The 17112-nt window shown below is 40.5% G+C and overlaps 1 long non-coding RNA gene across 1 annotated transcript in view; it reads left to right on the top strand.

Annotated features, from left to right (window-relative positions):
* Positions 1–416: 416 nt before the first annotated feature.
* The window catches only part of LOC311440048, a 38225-nt gene continuing 21529 nt past the window's right edge, over positions 417–17112 (top strand). Inside the window, exons 1-3 of the long non-coding RNA XR_014695178.1 lie at positions 417–504; positions 1417–1608; positions 2108–2168. This is a non-coding gene — a long non-coding RNA (uncharacterized lncRNA). The remainder of the gene's footprint in view (positions 505–1416; positions 1609–2107; positions 2169–17112) is intronic.

Here is a 17112-nt window from a genome sequence, read left to right as displayed (position 1 = left end):
GAATCAATAGGGAGAGCAATGCTAGCATCAAAATGCTTAGAGAACATTAGCAGCGATATGAAGTTACTTATACCCCGCAGAACAGCCACAATGAGGAGAGTTAAAAACTTGCTAATGAGCCTGGCAAGCCTATAAGGTAGGGACAGTGTATTGAATTCAGATTGGCATGGGTTTCAGAGGCCTTTACAAGCCCCTGGAGGATCTTTATAGGAAAGGTAATGTTTCACCTCGGTGCACTATCTGCAGCTCAGGAATAATCAGAACCGCGAAGGATGGTTTGTCTTGAATAACTGCTTTAACGTCTGCGTGCCCTGCACGGGTGCAGGCAGAAACTGGTAACTGTAATCAGATTAGTAGGTGTGTTCATATGTTGTTTTTTGTGCCTTACAAAGTGCATGGTTTGGAGGAGCCAGTCTAAAAAGTCAACTCTTTATTGACTGGAATAGGGAAGTAATAACTTCCCTTGCTTGTGAGCAGAGGCCTGCAGGGTTTGAAGGAAGAGGGGTGAGTGACCTGAAGCAGCACTCAGATGAAAGCTTTGTGGTGCTGCTTTCACGGTATTATGATGGGAATTCTTTGCTGTAATTGCAGGCTTTTCATCATAGCAAAATAGGCCATATGCTCCCTCCTTGTCTGTCTGCCTAAGTAAAAGATGGCAGTCTTAGTAGTGAGAAAGAGGAGGAGGCACGGTATTCCAGAAAGCATGGCTGATTTTATTCAGAGGAAAGATGGCCGAAAATAAGCAAACACTTCCTTTCCTCACCCTATCAATTTTCTCCTTTAAAGAAAAGAAAATGAACTACTGGTTATTATTATGCAAAACCAGAAGTAGCAGCTCATGGTAGGGCTGAGTTTTCTAAGACTTTTCAGCTTGATTCATTTTTAACTAGTGGTTTTGAACTGCTTGTGCTGATTCAAGGTCAGCATTTGTAGATTGTATGCAGCATATGGTGAGTACCTTTGAATTTTTCTAATGTTTTTTGTCTTGTTAAGCATAGTAATAGGACACAATTTTTTTATGAGAAGTACTCTTTTCTTTTTTTCTTTTTTATTTCCATCTGCTTATTCAGATGTCAAGTGTAGGACTGAAACAAAAATGCAACTGGTGGGTGCTGAGGCAATCTCAAAAAAACACTTTCTAACTTAATGACTTTCAAGTCCATCAAAGCACTAAAATGTGCGTACCTAAAGGATCTGAGCAGCTATAATGGTGATAGGGACTTCTGCACACACTTAAAACTATGCATGGGCATAAATACTTTTCTGAAGCATTCTTCATGCCTGGTAGTTCCAGGGAAAGTAATGTTCTCCCGGAGAAGGATGACCTTGGGCGTGTGTCCCTTCTGGTGAAAGCCTGGTATGCATTCACAGCTTGCAATTTAAACTTCTGTATTATATTTTTATACCACTTTCTAGGTAGCATAACATCATAACATCTCTTCCTTTTTGGACTGAGTAGACCCTTGTAGATGTGTTGCAATAGGCGGGAATGTGCGAGAGGAACTGATAGACGAGTCTTGGATCGTATTTATCATGCCCTGCTGTCAAGTTCAGCAGATGTGTAAGCCTAGCAATGTGAATGTCTGGTCCCAATGTAAGAGCAAGTGGGTAAGTTGTACATGACCCCTTAGCTGCATAAATAATGTTACATGGAAGTGCTCACTTATTTTCGAATCCCACATTATAAGTGACTCTTTTGACTGCCGACACCTTTGACATAACTTGAAGTCTAGTAAAATAAAAAGCAGAACTGGCTTTCACTGCCAGGCCGGACCAGACCCGGGAATGTCAGTAGCTTCAGTTTCCAAAAGCATGCACAGAGTGCTGGATCTGAGGATCAACTGCACTGTGGTTATCTTGGATTAGTGAAAGGTGCAGACTCCAAATAAGATTTTTGTCTGTCCACAAGTGCGGAAACACAATTATCTGAAGGCTGTAACTAAACAAAACAGCGTAGGCTGCTGACTGCATAAAAGGATGCTGTCTTTTGCTGCACAGCATATTGAACTTCAATTTCCTTGCAAAGTTTATTTTAATTGTATTCTGCACAATGGCAACACTTACGAGGAAAAATCCCATTACATAACTGTGTTTGCATTTCTACCAGAGTGATACTTAGCCAAGAATCCCTTACTGTGTGGTCCCTGGAGAGCAAGAACAGCTCACAGGTGAGCCTGCCTTACTGCAACACTGGCTGTCATTCCCACACAGCTCTGAATCTGCATGTTTTATTCCTTCTATGTGGAAGGTTTCTGTGGTTTTTCTCTGGTTCTGCCCAAGCCTGCTTGCCTTTTCTGAGTCAACAAGTGTTTTGTTACTTTCCAACACCTACTGATATACATGGGACTTAGGCTTTTCTGTTTTCTGTGACAGTGGGGAGGTAGGGAGATGTTGCAGGGAAACTCTCAACTTTTGTCAGTAACTGAGTAGGCCCTCTGCCAAAGGCTTGGAGGGCTCTAATTCAACTACATGTTTCCTTGCGATTTCATGGCATTTGGGAAGAGGAAATGTTAGCTTTGCTTTAGGCACAACGTATGTTTGAACATTCTGAAAATCAGTTTCCTCTGCCTTTGTATCTTCCCTGCTATCTTCCTCTCTGCAGAGAGCTCTGCCTTTTTTATCCAATCCTGAGCTGTACATTAATATACTTTTCTTTTTCAAAATTTGCTCTGTAGGGATCAGAATATATTAGCTCTGAAAGTTGTTGGAAATATTTGCCATTGTTACAGGAGCTTGTCAAACTCACAGTCCATTTGGAATGCAGAAGCAACAGAGACATCCCTTGTAGTGTTGGTGGCGATGCATTCAAATGATCCGGGTGCTGGTGCAGGAGGGGGGGGGTTTGTCCTCAGGAAGCTCAGTGACATGACACCAAGGGTTGCAAGAAGAGTTTTTTTTTTTTTTTTTTTTTTCTGGTTTCAGATGTGAGTGTGGGAGTAAGCGAAAAAAGGAATCTCAGGCTGGAGGAGTCCCGGAGCGAGTGGTGAAAGGAGACTGATGGGATTACAATAGCATATGGAGATAGAATTAGAAAACTAAATTTCGATTTCAGCTGCACCTTTTCAGGCACTCGGGAGTCAATCAGCCATTTTTCATAAACTAGAGCTCTGTATGGACTGATTTGTTATTGTTGCGAAGACTTTTGCACTGAGCTCAACACCTTTTAACAGCCTGTCTTCCGTGGGGTTCGGAACAGAGCATCTCCCATCCCTGAGAGCCACTCTCGCAGCAGAGTGTTGTCAGGGATGATAATTCTCTTCTGATCCTATCTTTGCTAGACAGTAGGACCACTGCACTTTCACAGCAATTACATGCCTAACATAGGAGAGGCTGTGTTATTAAGGAAGAGTCAAGCTCCTAGAAAGCACTTCTGGAAGCATGTGACACTATGTTCGGTTTTTGGAATTCACCAGACTTTGTAAAGCACTTGCTGGATGTTTTGCCTCCCAGTCGTTCCAACTCCTTTTCTTTTTGCAATTTACAATCTGTAAGGGAGACTTTCAGGGCTGCTTTGCACCCATCTGTCAATCACAGTTCAGATCTCACTGAAATATTTTTTTTTTTTGGTGCCAGAAGCCAGAGATTTCTGGAATTGCTCCTCCTTTCTGACAGTGGAGTACCCCAGATTTGCAGTAAGTGAGGAAGCAAATGGATATTTTTATTACAGTATTTTAATTTTTTGATTAATTAAAAATGATATGGACAAACAAGTTTAGCTGTGATATGCCTGTGCTGACAAGCCTACATAGGAAAGACATCAAGAATGCATGTACCTAGAAGATAACTTTTCTAAGCCCAGATTTATCAACAGCGAGCCAGAAGGCAGAAACAATGTGAAAATGTCATTTCCCAGTGGAACCAGTACCTAATTGACGCTTGTAGTCTGCAATGCCTGTTTCTCATTTAACAGCTTTCGCAGTAGAGGTACTTAAACTTTACTCCACGTTTTCTTGTTTAGTCTCAATTTCTTACTTGACACATAGCAGAATCCTAAGGGGAAATAAAGCTACAACCTAGCTGCTTGTAAGTTGATGAAACCTTTCTGGGAGAATCAGTGTAGAAGAGAATTTGATATGATAGAGTGCAGCTGGCTCTATGCAAGGTTTACCAAGTGCCATCTTAAAACATATATATATATATATATATATATTTTATTTTTTTTTTCCCAGAGATGGTGTGTGCAGAAGGCAGATGAGCTTTTGTGCTTCAGTGTACAGGACTGTTTGGTCAACTGAGTCTTTCTCTTCAGCTGAGTGCCTACTTTGCGTGAGGGGCTCACCAGACTGAACTGCCCGTGCTGAGAGGGTCTGTGTCAAAGCCTAAAGATCCCCGGGCATATATCCCAGTCCTGCTGGTGGGTGATGCTGGCCACTGAGAGTTCCTCAGCCCTGCTTCTGAGGGTAAAGGCAACCTCTTTCTTACAGTAGGCACTTGAAAGACTGAGTGCACAGATGTGTGCCTAATAAAGCCAAGACAGGAAATTAACACACTTCCTCTATTTTTTCAGTGAGTGCTTTAAACACACAGGTACTAAAGACCACCAAGATGAGGGAGTTGATGCATTTTGAATTAAAGGAGAGAGAGGCTTTCTCTTGGCTTTTGAAGAAAGTAGTTAAAGGAAATGGTTATGGGGATAAGAAATGGACTAGATTCCTCAAAGGCAAATATATTCCTCTAGCTTTAATTTCTGGAAAGGATGAGATTTCAAGTTTGTCCTCAGAATTCCCTGCTAGCTCGGAGAGATGCCTCCCTGCTCAGCTGGCTGCCTTCAGGCAGCTCCCAGCTTGTTAGCTGGCTTCTGTGGTTCAATTCTGAGACTATGGCAGTCAGGGGAGCAGCCTGGAGGCAACTATTTGGGAATAATTACATGCAGACATCTGTCGTGAGACGAAACTCACTCCCCTTGGACCTGGGAGGACATTGCTGGTCAGAGCAGGTTCCTTTGTGAAAGGCACTTGCCAGGTAGTTGTGATTTTTTCCTAGGGTATGTAGAGTGTTCCTGGGATATCTCATGTTTAGTTCTCCTTGTATGTAGCATCCACATCCTGGTTAGCTGACTCAGGGCTTCCCCGGTGAAGTTGCATTGCCCAGGGGACAGGGAGGCACCTCAGAAGCAGTCAGATGCGAAGTGGAAAGGGCCCGACTGAAGTAGCTGCTGCTGCCTTCTGCTGTCAGAGGCAGGGTGGGACACTGGGTGTCACACAGTGGGTCTGAATTCCTGGCACTCGGTGGTTGTTGGAGATGGAGGTGCAGCTTACTGACTTGCCCTCTTTTACACAGCACCACTAAATAGCGAATCAAACCCATTTTTTCATATGTATTGATCAGCTGGTAATTCCTGTATTGATTTCTTCGAATGTGAGTGAAATGGACTATGATCCTTGTCAAAACTCAGAGTGTTTATCTCATGTGGATAGAAATATCGGTGCCTCCCCATTTCACTGTGTTGTGGAGCTGACTGCAGTATTTATTTATTTTTTCCTCCTTTTTTAAAGCTGTGCTTGCTACTACTGCAGAAAGGGCACAAAGCAGAGATATAACTGCAAAGCACAGGGAACTATGCAGAGCTTTAAGAAAAGGAAAGATGAAGAAGCACAGCATTCTGAACTCCAGTGGTATAGAGAAAAAAAAAAAAAAAAGATTTTTTCAGTTAGGGCATCCAAAATTTCTTCCACCTTGCTGAGCAAACCCATTCCCTAAAACGTGGTCAGCTTTACCTTTCTTCTCCTAGGCAGTCTAGGATTTAGGATGATAGACATTTCGTGATCACTGTTTCTCCTCTTTTCTCCTTCCTCCCCCCCCATCACTGTACTACTTTCAGCCGTTGGCCAAATGTGCTATGCAGGGCTCATCCAGCTCTTATGCTGCCTTTAAGTACTCTGCTGGCTCATATGTTGAGCTGTTTTTCAAGTGAGCTATGTTTCTCTTTGTCTTTCAACCATTTTTTTGTCCCAAGACAATAAGGTCAATGCTAGATTTTTGTTTGTTTGTTTATTGATTCAGAGAGTGAGGGGTCAGGTGCTCACCTAAAATGCCAAGTTATTTGCAGGTCTGTTCATGTGACTATGCGCTTCTGAAGTTGACACGTTGTAGAAGACTTTAAAGAACAGATTTTCCTAATAATGTTCAGATATAGTTGGGGCCTGGCTTGTTTAGATGAAAAGCAAATCAAACTAGAAAAGAATCCCCATACCTGTCTTCTCCAGTCAAGCAATTTTTTATGTGATAGATTTCTTTTTTTCTGTTTATCAAATTATCTTTAATCTTCGGATTCCTTTCACTGAAAGCTATCTTCTCTTGTTTGAAGGTGCTTGATCACATTTAAATTGGATGGCAGTGACAGCTCCTGTGCAAAGTACTCCTGTCATACCATTGTGTGTTTTCTCTGAGGCTCATTTAATTTAAGGGGCTGGTGAGCAGAACAGTTTTGGGACTGCCTCCTGCACCACGTTTGCCTGGAAAATGCTTGAGTTTTTGTTGTGAACACTCCTGGAAGCTTCTAGCTACATATAGGATGAAGGGGTCTTCATCTAAATCCAGTCTAAATCCATTCAGAGGCCTCACCTTTTTCTGTTGCTTTCCCCCCCCCCGTTTCAACTTCTCCCAGCTATTGATGCTGGCCCTCCATCTGGCTTAAAACTAATCGGTTTCTCCAAAATATTTTAATGTGGGTTTTAGATTACGTTGTCTGACCTGATTTTTTGTATTGATTTGGATACTCCTTTTTAAGGATAGAGATAAAATGCTGAAGTGGTGCGTGCAGCAGAGGCACCCAATGGGGAGATCCATGAACCACCACCTCTGACTTTGGTAGCACTCAGCGAGTTTAAGCAGAAAGGCATAACATGCAGAATCATTGCCTGCCATTCCACTCAGTGTCTGTCAGTGTTTGGCTCAGCTGACTCACGTTCCACGCATTTTCAAAAGTGCCAGTGCTTCTTTCTCCTTTGGTAAAGGAAGAAAAGATCGGCATCCCCACCTTGTGTCTGGGAACACCCCCAGTTCTTTTGAAATCAAAGCTACACTTAGGAAGACTGCCTGTACCAGTAGCCCAGCATCAGGTAGACCTTTTAGAAAATGAATTTTCTGTGTATTTAAAAGGATCGTACAATTCACTTTCCTTTTATCGGCTCTTTTTTGTTTGTTTGTTTGTTTGTTTGTTTTTGTTTCTCTTGTAGAGTTGTAGCTTGTTATGATCCATATGTCTTACAGTTAGTTACCGACTTCGTTATCTCCCTTCACAGTTTCCTTTTTTCTCATTTCCTTTTTTCTCCTTTCAGACATGGACTCTTGATTTTGCATGAAATCTGGTCTGTAGGTGGCCACAATTGAAGCTGTTAAGAATTTATTTTAAAAACAAGAAGATCCTTCCTGCTGCGAAGACAATCTGTTAAAATAATATACACAATTGAATATGACCTAGACTCCTTTTAGACTGACAGAATTTCCAAAAGGAAGGGAAACTGGCTTCTCTTTTCCTGAAACAAGGGAGTCTTCCGAGTTTAGCTACTCTCTATAGTATGAAATGTCTTAACTTCATCTCAGACAAATTTAAGGAGACATTTCTTATACTTTATTTTGACAACCATTGAGGGAAAGGGCTTGAGGCTAAATCTAAGTCCTGTATCTTGTGTATTTTGGAACTAAAAGCTCACTGGATTCACTTGAGGGAACGTATCCATGTGTAAGTAACTTTAGGCATTAAAAAATGAACTGATTGGCTTACATTTGGTTTGCCTGAGACTATAAGAGGGAGTATTTTTCTTACAAGCAAATGTGGTATCCTAAGCTGCCACACAACTCTTAGAAATACCAAGGCCTTAAAAAAGTACCATTGAAGAAGTCATTGGAAAAAAAAAATAAAGAAATAATGTTGAAATTTAAAACACTCTTCCCATTATTCAGTACAGATGTGACTGGAAACACGACTTATTTGTTGATGGAAATAAATACTGCTTTTCCAAACTGGAGAAATATTTAATACTTGTTTAAATTATTATTATTCCAGAATAAGGCATAGGTGAGGTCTTCCATGAAATGATTGTTCCCATTCCCAGTGTTTTTTCTGGACAGTATCTGAAAATGTGTCTCTACATGTGAAGAGATACAACAGTTGCTGACACTGCTAGCAGCAGTGCCTGACTGTGCCTCAGGACCAGGTAGCTTGCCCTGCACACACTCATAATTGCGGGCCCTGCAGGGATCTTCCGAAGTTACGTTCAGCCTTTGTACTGAGGCAGGAGTTGAGCAAGGTGAGATTCCTCACCAGAGGAAGTCATCAGTGAACAGTAAGTGGAGCTGGCATGCGTGCTCACACCCAGGCACTGAGGGGTGCTCTGGCTGGAGAATACACACGTACTTGGTGGGGTTCCTCTCCCCAGACTTTTGGCATCCGCAGTGTGACAGTCTGCGTCTGAGTTAGATGTCCGAGAGGCTGGTACAGTCAGTGGGTATCTGTTGGGACTGATTGTGCCTAACATCTACTAAACACAATGCAATCTGAAGATGGACATTTTTTGATCATGTTTATTAGGACAGGTAGTATTCATATTTAAGGACAAAACAACTGCTGGAATTTCCTGGCCTAGATTCATCACTGTATTTCAGTAGGTGCAGTGACTTGGAGCCGAGGCAGCATCAACCAAGCCAAGACTGATCAATCTGTGTCTCTGGCTTTCTCAGTGCAAGTCTGAATGTTGATGGATTTATCAGGTTGCCTGTCATAAATTTCTACTTGGATTGTTGTGATAGGAAAATATTTTTCCCCTAACACAACGATTTTGACTTGAACACAAAGTGGATCTCTCAGTTTTTGAAGCAGCCAATCGAGCTACTCCTTATCCCAAATATGTCCTGTGTTATGTTCTATGTTTTTTCAGATGTCCTGAGTTAAAGCTGCTGGAAAAATGAATCCAAGAGTGCTCACGTTGTGTATGGTTTGTGTGTGATTTGACAGGTTGTAATTTACTAATTATCAAATGCTATTTAAATGTGGCAAAACCACAATTTCAAGTGAGTATGCATGGTAAAATAAACAAGCTAATTGAAAACATGCAAATTAAAATTCTTATGAAACCCCATCTACTGATGAAAGCTATTCCTTCATTCAAGTCATCTCTTAGTTTGTATAAATACAGTGCCATTTCTTGAAGGTGGTCACAAAGGTGCTGCTTGTCACAGCTCGGACTCCTGCGTGGATCAGGGTTTTCTGGACCTTAGAATTGATGCAAAATGCATTGTGTAATACAGGCGTAGCATCTAGGCTATCACAAATTAGCCTTTGCCTTTCAAGTATTTTCAGCAGTACTTTCAGTCATTTTCATGCATCAAACTCTTGGAGAATATCAATAACACATGCTTATGTTCTGCTTACTCAGATTATTAAATGCAGTGTTCAAGTTAATTAGCAAAATGTCATGGATTTACCGCTTTCTGTCATCTGGGGAGAAGCATCAAGTATCAAAGAATGTATCAACCTTTATTATTATGCCTAAATGTGGTTACAGAGATACTGAGATGCACCGCAGAATTTTGATTTTGCTTTCTCAGTTGAGAATATTTCTTTTATTCCAATTTTTAACAAAAACAGTGAACATGCTATTGTGGTTTGTGTATTACATTTTGCAAATTATGTGTTATAAGAGTACTACAAATACAAAACCATAATTTCAGGAGTAATTTTGGTCAAATGTCAAAGATACAAACCAAAATTGTCTTACAAAAATTATATAGTAGGACACTCAGTTTGGTATGAAATCTCGGTTAATATTCAAAGAGGTTCTGTTAGGCAAGATATGGCATAATATGTATATTTTCAGAAACGCTGAAACCTCATAATCATCAAGTTCAGGGAAAATTGCAACCCCTCAAAATATGAAATAGCAAGTCTTTTCCTTGGGAGATGATGCTGCTAGCAAAATAATGGCTGGAGGTGCTGGGCCAATGAAGAGTGTGGTAGCTGACATTGTGTCTCAGCCAAACTCGGGAAAATACATGTATATACCTGCCTTTGTTAAGAAACAGATGAAACTCTCTCAATAGAGTTCCCTGCTTGCTCTCAGGGTTCACAGTTCATGTTATTCACCTTTGGGTGGGAACAAAGAAGAAAAAGAAACATCTAGCAGCAGCAGGAAGAAGCAAGTATTTTTTTTTTTTATTATTATTTTTTTTTCTCCTCAGAATTGTGGTAAAGAAGTTGTTAAGGGAGAGATATACTGCCTAAGAATGTGGCTCATTTTTTCACCTCTGCAGTGATTTGAAAAGGATTGCCATTGCACCTTGAAGGCTTCCCAGGTTAAACATGGGACGTTTTATTTCTAGAAAGGCCCAAGCTGATGTTGGTAAACAGAAATAGGACTTAAGTTTGATTAATAGATGTAATACTTACAAAGTTCAAATTCATTAACATTCATCTCCTGACACCATACATAGCACATGCCATCAAATGTATTCTGACTTTACAAACTGTACAATTTATTCATCTTCCACAGTTCTACAAATAGGGAGGTCTGCTCTTTTGTCTATTTTATTTTATTTTATTTTTCAAGGAAAAGGTTAGGAACTTGTGCTTAAAAATTCTTCCTGTTTTTAAACTGTAAGGGCAGATGTGCTTTTCAGAGGTTCATATGAGTCCCTGTAATAAAGGAAGAGCCAAAAGCAAGAATATCTGAAGCAGGCTGTGTTTAACACTGGGCCCATTTCCTTTTTGCAAGTCCTAAATTCTAATCCTGCACAACTGAAGCCTTGTGGAATCGATACATGGAGAAACTTTGCTCTTGCTCAAAGATTTTTTGGGGCAAAGTTGAGCATTTTTATCTTAGGGAAAGTGTTTGTTTGTTTGTTTTTGAGCAAAGCATTGTAATTTTCTTAGCAAAACTAATGTTTTTTTCCTACCCATGAAAGCTGCATTTTATTCTCAAGAAAGTATTCTCAGAGAAATGAGATCTTGGTTGATGTTGGAAGCTAATTATGAGTTGGACCTCTGTGTTTGTTTTTTGGAATAGGTGGCTTCCTGCTAGTCTGATTCAGAAATTTTGTTTTATTCAGAGACTTGGTGTCAAACTGCAACTGCTTTTGTTGTTTCTGTGTAGGCTTCATGTGACCTTGCTCACATATTCCTTCTTCGATAGTGGACTGAAAATCCAAAAGGACTGATACAGGGCAAACAAATGAGAGGCTTTCCCAACAGTTCCCCACATTCTATTGATTCTTCCATTACCTCGAGCAAAAAGTAATTGTACTAAGAACTTCTATGAAGCCTGGATGTTATTTTCATCCACTATTGTGTCCCCCTGGGGATTAGTCAGAGTAGCTCTGCAGTTCCCCTTCTGCAAAAGTGAACTACTCTGAAGAAGAGAGGCACATATAATGAATTTCTGTGAAAGAGTGGCAGGGTCTTTGCCCCTGAGACTGTTTGAGAGAAACCAATGAAAAGTATGTTCTCAGGACCTACTAATACTTGTAAGTGAAAATTAAGGGCGTCTAACTTCTAGTATTCCGGGATCCCAAGAGACTTATGGTGCTTCATGCAATATGATGGGAGAATAGATTCCTGAAATAAATTCATTCTTTCTCTTTTCTGACTGTGTCTTTGAAGCTTCAGCTTGATTTTTTTTTTTTTTTTTTTTTTTTTTTTTTTGTACCTTGCCCTCTAGCTTTGCTCTTCTGTTTTCTTTTTCTTTCTGTTTTTGCTTGCTTAGCTGCCAGTGCCTGTGGCCCTGGTTGAAAGAGCAGATGCTCTTGTGCCTCTTGCAGGACCCCACCAAGATCTTGTAATCTGGACTGCATGGCTTTTTATGACCTCCAGCAGAAGCCTATTTTAGGATAGGCAGTGAATGAAGCATAATGTCAAGACACCACCATCGGAAATTAGCCTGAAGCTGTGTAACGAGGCCTGCTGAGAATGGTCTTTGGGGTTAGAAAAATGCCTGCTGCCTGCAGAATCACAGAACACACGTATTTGAAATTTCCAGCTCTTCTGATGGCATCAGTCTTTCCATCAATGTGACAAAGGTACTTCAATGTATTCATCTTGTATGTAATTTACATAAATAATGTCAGCAAGTGGCATGAGTAGGAACTCACCTTGCAGACTTCAGGCTTTGGGGCTCTCTTGATTTGCAGAAGTATTTCTGATTCAGGCCACCAGTGAACAAATTTCTAAACATGATTTTCTGTCCTGGGTTTTGTGATCCTTAAAGGGATCATGATCTGGGAAGTTAAATTTCCAGTCATCTTCCAGTCCTGGCCTTTGTTGTCAACAGGATTAACCTTCCTGCACATGAATTCGGATGTCCTCAGAAGGTGGGAGAGCGTTTGGCACAAGCTTGCACAAATTGGCAGAGTTGTGTGGAGGATGCTATATTCTGTTCAGTGTTTGGTCTCAAAACCTGACAGATCTGTGGTTCTTTCTGAAACACACATAGAGCAGGAGTGACTTGCAGATCTCTTAGCAGCAGAGCATTTTAGGCCATGAGGACTCGTGGAATTCAGTGTGGACTGCTATGCCTCACCTGAAGGTCTGTCACACAGTGTACGTATTTCTGCTTCGAGCAGTAAATTCTGTATCCCCAATTCCACAACTATTCTCCAGCAGGTTGGGAATACTTTAACGCTTCTATTGCACTTTGTAGTCAAAGATCAGTCTCAGACTGTTTTCTTGAGATGCCTCTAAGTGATCTGGAGCTGCAAGAAGCTATACTGTTACTCATTAAATGACACCAGTCCTTTTGTCTGTGATTGCTGTGAAGGTGATGGTGTACCACCTGCATAGAGCAGGTGTGACTTGCAGATCCCTGTTCCTTGTTCTTATTTTTATATAGGTGCTAGAAAGAGAAACGGAAACTTTCTGAATATTCTTAGTCCCTACAGGAACTGCATTTTGTATCTGGAAAGAGATTCTTACCAGGTACTAATTAGAAAACATGCTGTAAAGGCTCTTTCTCAAGGAGGAGTATTTGTTGTGTAAGTAGCTTCCAGCACCAAATCAATCACCAGCTGGGATGCACTGTCATAATGACAAAGGAGTGGCATTTACCAGCAAAATATCATGAAGGACAGACATAAGGATGCTATAAAGGCAGACTAACAGCCTTGATTCCTGTAGATATATTTCATTGCAGTGCCAGTATGATTCTGTACATCTATTATTTCCCCTCATTTACCTTTCTCCCAAGGACAATTATTATATGGCTTTTATTAATTCAAAAGAAGCAGAAAGAAGCATGCTCAGAGCTTTCTGTCCATAAACAGAGACACACAAATTGTTCCTCATTGATCCAGGCTTAATTTGTCCTTTCTGGTCATGCAAAGGAGCCCAGGTTCCTGTGTCATTTCTCTCTAATGAATTTGGGGTGTTATGACTCTGGTGGGTAGATGTTTGAGCTCCTCAGCACTCACATAATTTCTCACTATGGAAGCCTGAGTTGTCTTGATCTTTTTCCAAAAAGTTGCTGCTAGAGTCAGTAGCAGGACAGGGGTGTACCTGTTAGGACTGAGAACAGTCCTCAAGGAGTTGGGAGGCAGGGGATAAGAGCTGGAGTGACTTACAGCCCCTGCAAACCTCCCCACTAATGGGGAAATCACGTTGCTTGAGGAAGGATCCTGGGGAGGCATCTTTCTTCTGGATAGCTGCTTTGTGCAGAAATACACTAGAGATTAGATCAGAGTGTAGCACATCTAGTACCATGGGTTAGCTCATGCTGTATTTCCAAGGTGGGTCAGTAAGAGTGTGACAGCCCTTGTCAATGAGAAACTGATGGAAGGACAAAAATCTTTCTTAGATGTAGTGCTGGCCTGGAACTTCTTAGGAGAACTTTTAATTGGGAAATACTAAATTTTACTTCTGGCTGTTTTGTTTCTCTTTGTTTTTGTTTTTTGAACTTGTAACTTTTTGAAGAGACCTTATATTATGGACAGTTTGTTGTTTTTCCATTTTTTAAATAACATTTTATAGATATCATACTTTTTATATTTTCTAAATAAAACTTTTTTTTTTCAGATATGTAATTTCTCTTCATTTTGAGAAGCCAGCCAATCATAGTTAAAAAAGCAAAGACAAAGGTTGTCAAAAATAGGAAAGAAAACAAACAAACAAACAAAAACAAACAACAAACAAACATAAGGAGTTCATAATACTTTGACTCGGAGACCTGATTTCTTATCTTTGTGTATTTAGTTCAAACTCTTTTTGAGATGCTGATGTTTCAGCCTATTTCAGGATTGGACATCTTTTCGAAACTCCACTGTTTATGCAAGATGAAAAAAGATGAAAAATGTATTTTCCACCCGGATTTAATTGCCATAATATATTAAACCAGTCTGTGAATTGATTTGCTGCAGTTTGGCTAGAAGAAATCCCTACTGTATAGTAGAGAGCTCCACAAGATGTGTTTCTTGATGATGAAAGTGTCTCTCTGAACTTTCCTACATGCCGTTCTATCTAGTAACAGAGGAGGGGAGAACCCTTCCTTATGCCATGTAGAGGCACTAACAAAGTCTGAGCATCCCCTTATGGAGTAACGTTACTCGCAGAATTTACACACATCAGCTGTGGTTACTCATCTGCGCATGGATGGAGGAGAATGTAGAAATACTGCTTATGAGAACTGAATTACAGAAGTTAAAGATGAAAATGCGAACTATATTTGGAAGTAAATTGCATCCCAGAATCTGTTTGGCTTTTGTTGTTGTTGTTGTTGTGCAAAGTGAAATTTATGACTTTTATTAAATAGTTTATTTGAATTAGCAAACTGCGATACAATGGTTAATCTTGCAGCAGAGAAATGAGGAATAATGATTGAGCTACATGGAATAAATTATCTGTCAGAGGAGTTGCTCTTCTACCAGCAGGTTTCTGTAGCATTATCACATCCTTATTATCTAGGTTATACTTCTCACAGCTGCAAACACTACAAGATAGAATGATAAAGATCCTTAAGCTGTGTTTTAGGCTTGGAAAACAGTGGTGTTGTTCCAAAGAGGCTTTTGTTCTGCATGTGTACTGGACAAAATTATTGTACTTCATATAATTTTTTGAAGGATAATGTGTATATTTTTTCAGATAGATGGATAGAAAGTTATCAAAGGGAATTGGCACTGACTCAGAGGTAGACTGCATAATGAAGCCTGGGGGTTCATTTAATGACATAAATATTTTCAAGATGTTTCTTGCTGCTCCTCTGATCTTGTTGAATAACCTTGCATAATATTGGAGGGAAAGGTTATTTTGGTCTATCTCCACTCCTTTTTCTTATATAAGGTATGAACTGTGATACTGAAATGGTGGAAACTTAATGTTACATAGAGGAAAGGAGAAGAGAGTCCAGATTTCCTCTGCAAGTAGAGGCCCTGGAAAGTAAGAGTAAAAACAACTTCATAGTCCACATCTACTCACTTTTTTTTTTTTTTTTTTTTTTTTAGCAAGGAGTAACAGCATGATCTGGCAGAGGGAATCTCACTGTTTCTGGAGAGAGTTTTGTATCAGCATCACTTACATGATCAAACCTTTCTCATCAAAGAGGAAACAGAGCTATGTCTATTCTTTGACAGGATTAATGAATTGTATCTGCAGCTTGAAGTGAAATGTAGCCCATTGCCCTGGACACTGGGCAAATGCAAATGGTGCAATAGCTGATGGCCACAAAAAGCTACACAGTTCCCTCTCCCTTTCTCACGAGTTCATTTCTCTGTTATTTGCTGTTTTAACTCCTTTTAGGCTTGAGCTAAAAACTCCAACTCAAGTTTGTTTTTTTCTTTAACTTAGGACTGATGGGTCATGCTTCACCACGTATCCTGACCATGATAGTTCCTCTGAGACGTTATTGAATTACAAGGTCTGAGAAGTCCTGAGCACCAGCAGATCCTTGAGAAGAGCGTCAAGACACAAAGGGATGTGTTCTTCACTGTAACCCATTTTTCTTCCCTTTTCACACTTTTTCACCTGTAATTGCCAGTAAAAAAGCCATTAATACACATTGCTTTGCAGCATATCTGGAAAGATTTTATACAAAACACACAAAACACAGCTCCAGTCTTGAAATCAGAAACAGGTGATTGACTGTGAGGATATATATATATATATATATATATATTTTATTTTAGTGGCACTCTGCCAGGCTATTGGGTTCCCTTGTCACATGTCAGACTACCATTGGTCAGCTAGTGAACATGGTACATTTAGATTTGTGTTGGCTAGATTTTTTTGGGAATGTTTCCAAAGAAAAATTATATCAAGCTGTTGAGAAAAGTAGGCATTTAGGCTATTCCACTCTGAAAACTCTAAAGTATTATTGCTACAACTAGGGATTGTCAGCCTTGTTGAGGCTACCAAACCGGCACAAATTAAATTCACTGCTCTTTTGTGCCTCTTTTTCTTTTGTGTAGGAAGTCATGTGAAGCAGTGGAAAGATGTTCTCCCCTTTCTCTTGGGGAATTCTTTAGAGAAGGGAAAGGAAGGGGGTTGCTGCAAAAAGAAAAATGCAGTCCAGAATTGCCTGGTTACTTTGACTTTAGAATACTGGTGCTGCAGACACTGCCAGGGCTGAGCTAAGCTGTGGCTTGACTTGATTTGCCTGGAAATCTGCCAGTGGCAAGACCACCTCCCGAGCTGAAGTTTCAGGAAAGTGGGGAGAAAGGTTTCCAGAGAAAAGTAAAATGAGATTAAATTGAAGAACAAATCAAGGTGAAAGAACTCTCTTCTTTGTCTTCCAGTTCCTTATTGTTCCTATGACTGGGGACAGGACAGCTCTTCATTATGGCTTTTATGCTTTCCCTCTTTGCTCCCCTCCTTTCCCCCTTCACAGCTTCCTTCTCCAAAGGGCTTGTTGCTGCAGCATAGCAAGGCATTCCTATAAATCTCACACCTGCCATTCATCTGGGCTCTGCTGGTCTCAGAAATTGCTGTGATTTAGATACCTTATCAGAAGGTGTCCAGGTGGCTGGGATGCCATTCTGCCGAGCTGTGCTGCCTTCCCCCATTGCCACCCCCCACTGCCCTCCCCCTGCCAAGCCCTGAAATTTGCAGGCTGCACTGGGACAGCACTCAGCACTTGGCAGAGAAAGGCTCCAGGGGAAGGCCTTTCATCTACAACAGGGAAATTAAACATGGCCTAG

Source organism: Aythya ferina (assembly GCF_964211825.1).
Source record: "Aythya ferina genome assembly, chromosome: 7".
In the NCBI taxonomy this organism is placed as follows: domain Eukaryota; kingdom Metazoa; phylum Chordata; class Aves; order Anseriformes; family Anatidae; genus Aythya; species Aythya ferina.
Note: the sequence above shows the minus strand (reverse complement) of the source record. Positions and strands in the feature narration are given on the sequence as shown.